This window comes from Dendropsophus ebraccatus, chromosome 1 (assembly GCF_027789765.1).
Source record: "Dendropsophus ebraccatus isolate aDenEbr1 chromosome 1, aDenEbr1.pat, whole genome shotgun sequence".
In the NCBI taxonomy this organism is placed as follows: Eukaryota; Metazoa; Chordata; class Amphibia; order Anura; family Hylidae; genus Dendropsophus; species Dendropsophus ebraccatus.
The window spans coordinates 130,025,211-130,029,176 of NC_091454.1; the positions used below are offsets into that span (position 1 = coordinate 130,025,211).

A 3,966-nucleotide genomic window follows, 5' to 3' on the forward strand; every position below is an offset into this window, starting at 1 on the left:
TGGGGTTACTAATTGCACTTTGGGTGTGGCTTAATTGAAAAGTCTATTGACTTTAATAGTAAAAATGGAGAAAGAATGGTGACAAAATTAAAACAGTGTTAACAACTAATAAAAAAAAAGTCAGCTGTTTGCAAAAGACGTCTGAAAATAATGGTCATGTTCATTATTTTGACGTCCGTGGTAAAAACGTCCGTTATTCATTGCATTGTGTGCATTGGACGTCCGTCTTCCTATTGACTTCAATGCATTGCCATTGTAGTCAGTTAAATCGCAGAAAAAACTGCACCCCCGTGCCGGGGTGACAGGCTCCCGACCCTGTTAGATCCCCCTATACTTACCTCATCGCGCCGGGTCTCGTTTCCTGAGCCGGTCGGGTGACTGAGATTTCAGCGCCCGAAGCCCGGCGCGCGCGCTCACAGGAGAGTCCGATATCCATAGAGAATGAAGGAGCATCGGACTCCCCATTCATTCTCTATGAGCATCTGACTCTCCAGTGAGCGCGTGCATCGGGCTTTGAGCGCTGAAATCTCAGTCACCTGACCGGCTCAGGAAGCGGGACCCAACACGATGAGGTGTGTATAGGGGGATCTAACGGGGGGTCGGGAGCCTGTCACCCCGGCACGGGGGGTGACAGGTCCTCTTTAAATATCAAAATAAGGCACCTTTTCTCTATTTTTGACGTTGTGTGAACATAGTCAAAAGCTGTAAAAGATACCATTATCTCTTTTATTCCTTTTTTTTTTTTTTCTTTCTAGCTCTATCACTTACAGCTTACACTATGGCTAAATGTTCTTGCTGTTTCAAGTATTGTTATGAGAAATTCATTTTAACCCCATGTGATAAAAAGTATTAGTATCATCATATAACAAAATATTTTCCTAGGGTAGATACGTGATGGAACTTTACTAGGATAGGGTAGATAAGATTTTCCTGGGAAATCACCTTGTAGTATAGACAAACAACAAGGGGCTGCACGTAAAGTGCTCCGGAATGCATTGGTGTTATAGAAATAGCTATTATTATAATACAGCAGTATAAAGTTACAGTATATTGACTTCCATGAACACAATAATGAGGAAAATCTTCAGATCACAATAAAATCCTCAGGATCGGCCAACTAAAATGTAATGTCTAGGCCAATGTTACTATCTGTCAGGATCTTAAACTAACATAGATCTCCTATGTTGTAGGACCTAGAACATATATCTATAGCATGAAATATGTAAAATGATACACTAAGGAAAGGTTATTAAACAGACAGTTCATGATAACATAAACATCATTCACTGTTATGATGTAGGCAGTCAGGAGAGAAAAGAGGTTACATGTTTCTGACTAAATTCCAGAGCTGATGAGGTATACTGGAAAGAAACATACCATTCCAATGTATGTAGATTTTACACAGAAAAAAAAACTTAATGAGGTAAGTAGGGAATTTTCTTATTTTCTAGATGTGCCATTTCAGAAATAATTGATAAATGTATTTAAAGTGAATCTATTCCCAAAAAACACCCCAATACTGGATTGCCACCTGGTGTATAAGTCTCTTAAGCCCCTATTACACTGGGCAATTCAGAGGAGCAAATGAGAGCCGATCTGTCAGGTCAGAACTTGCTTGCTCCTTGCTCCTCGCTCGCTGCCAACACTATTACACGCATTGGCAGCGAGCCGGTAAGGGGCCGCGAGGAGCTGCCGGGGGGGCTGCCCGGTGATTGCTAGATCGTCCGAGCAGCCCATAGAAGATAGCGGCGGTATGCTGGTGCCGCTCCTTTTACACGTCATGTCAGCAGCATATCGCTGCTATCTAGATCGTTAAGCTTTCAACATGTTGAAAGACAATGATCAGCCAACATTGTGTATGTCGGCTAAATGTTGTCCTCTTTTACACAATAGGATTAGCATCCAGAACTGCCGATATCGACCAAATACGGACGACAATTGCTTTGTGTAATAGGGCCTTTAGGCTGGGTTTTTACAAAACATTTTTATTAATCAGTTTTATGTAAAAAAAAAAAATTAAAAAAAATAGGGAAAAAAGGATCCAAAAACTGATTAAAATACATCCATTTTTTTAGCATACACAAAAATGTGATCACTTAATAAATGTTTTTATATCCATTTTTTGCATAAAACAAATGAATAAAACAGATTTCACGAACACAGTGTGAACTTAGCCAGCAAGACACACTACGAAAAGAAGAGAAGCTTGTTGAAGCAGTGTGACACTCTGAAAATGTTCTGCTGGGAGTCCTTGGGTGCTGTAACTCCTGGAGAGTATTCTTTGGGATGAACCAAACATTGGTGCACCTGACTTTATCCCTTTATGAAAAGCAATATTAAAGGTGTTATCCAGCGAAAATCTTTTTCTTTCAAATCAACTGCTGTCTAAACATTATATAGATTTGTAATATACTTCTATTAAATAAATCTCAAGTCTTCCCATACTTATTAGCTACTAAATGTCCTGCAGGAAATGTTGTTTTATTTTCAGTCTGACACAGTGCTCTCTGCTGACATCTCTGGTCAAACAGGAACTGTCCAGAGCAGGAGAGGTTTTCTATGGGGATTTAAATAAAACCGAAACAGAGTTTCTGTTTCGGCCAGAGATGTCAGCAGAGAGCAATGTGTCAGACTGAAAATAAAACATTTCCTGCAGGACATATAGTAGCTGATAAGTATGGGAAGATTTGAGATTTTTTATAGAAGTAAATTACAAATCTATATAACTTTCTGATATTAGTTGATTTGAAAGAAAAAGATTTTCGCTGGATAACCCCTTCAACCAATGCCACTTGCAAGAAAACTTGTTCTGGGATGATTTGAAGAGCATAACATCAAGATTTCAAGGTATTGACCTATTGACTATCATATATTATAATTGTTTAGCATCTCTGAGATGGGCTGGAAAAGCAAGTCCCTGTAATGCATGAACTAGTAAGGTGCATTGCATCATTCTCTCTGCCTTTATGTACAACATCCATGCTTTTTTTTTTTTTTTTGTGCACTGAACCTGGAAGCACTGCAATACAAGGTCAATGCCTGGGGAGGACAGAGCAAGCTCTTTTTCCATCTCCCTTTTCTAAAAATCCATTTAAAGGGGTTATGCAGTGCTACTAAAACATGGCCGCTTTTCCCCCTCTCGTCTCCAGATTGGGTGGGGTTTAAACTCAGTTCCATTTAAGTAAATGAAGATTAATTGCAAACCACACCTAAACTGGAGACAAGAAAGGTGGAAAAGTGGCCATGTTTTTGTAGCGCTGGATAACCCCTTAATTATATGATCCCCAGATAGGGGACATATCAGATATTAAACTGATAAGAACAGATACAACACTTGATCTTAGCCAAAAGGTCGAGAAGCGATCCGGGCTTTTCTAATTAGCATGCAGAGGTTACCATTGTAAATCAACACCTATTCAAGGTTGACAAGCTGTGGTACAAGTACCCTTGGGGGGTATACTGTATACTGTGGGGGTACTCACACTGCCCCCATCCTGCCCTTTTAATGTAGATTGTGTTTTACTTGGAGACATAGATAAACATGGCGTTATACATGAAAATCATAAGAAATAAGAATAACTGCATTTTATATTTTTGTGGTCCCTTTAATATAAGTTGTAGCATATATTGTCAATTCAGCTGTTGTGCATTGTTTCAGAAATGTTCTGGAAATGCCTGTATAAGCATGCTCCCAAATGTAGCTCATCAGCAGTAAAAATAGTAAAGCACTTCAAGGAGCAAATTTAAGGTGATAATAATGTTTAAAATGAGGGTATTTCTGTTTTTCATCTTTTTGAAGAATTAACTAAAGCCAACAAAGCAGAAACTATAGTCTCAAATTAAACAAACATTTAACAGGCAGTTGCAACTGTTTTCTAGATGATATGGTAAATAGTTCTTAAGGAATGCATTTTATTCAAACACTCGCTGTGAAGCACAGTCGTCTAATCCCTTTACTTATGTGTG

General features: G+C 38.9%; 2 pseudogenes; both read right to left on the bottom strand.

The window, feature by feature from the left end:
• Positions 1 to 2,994: 2,994 nt before the first annotated feature.
• LOC138780706 (U2 spliceosomal RNA) lies at positions 2,995 to 3,112 on the bottom strand (annotated as a pseudogene).
• A 120-nt stretch (positions 3,113 to 3,232) lies between these two features.
• On the bottom strand, positions 3,233 to 3,364 carry LOC138781883 (U2 spliceosomal RNA; annotated as a pseudogene).
• Positions 3,365 to 3,966: the final 602 nt, after the last annotated feature.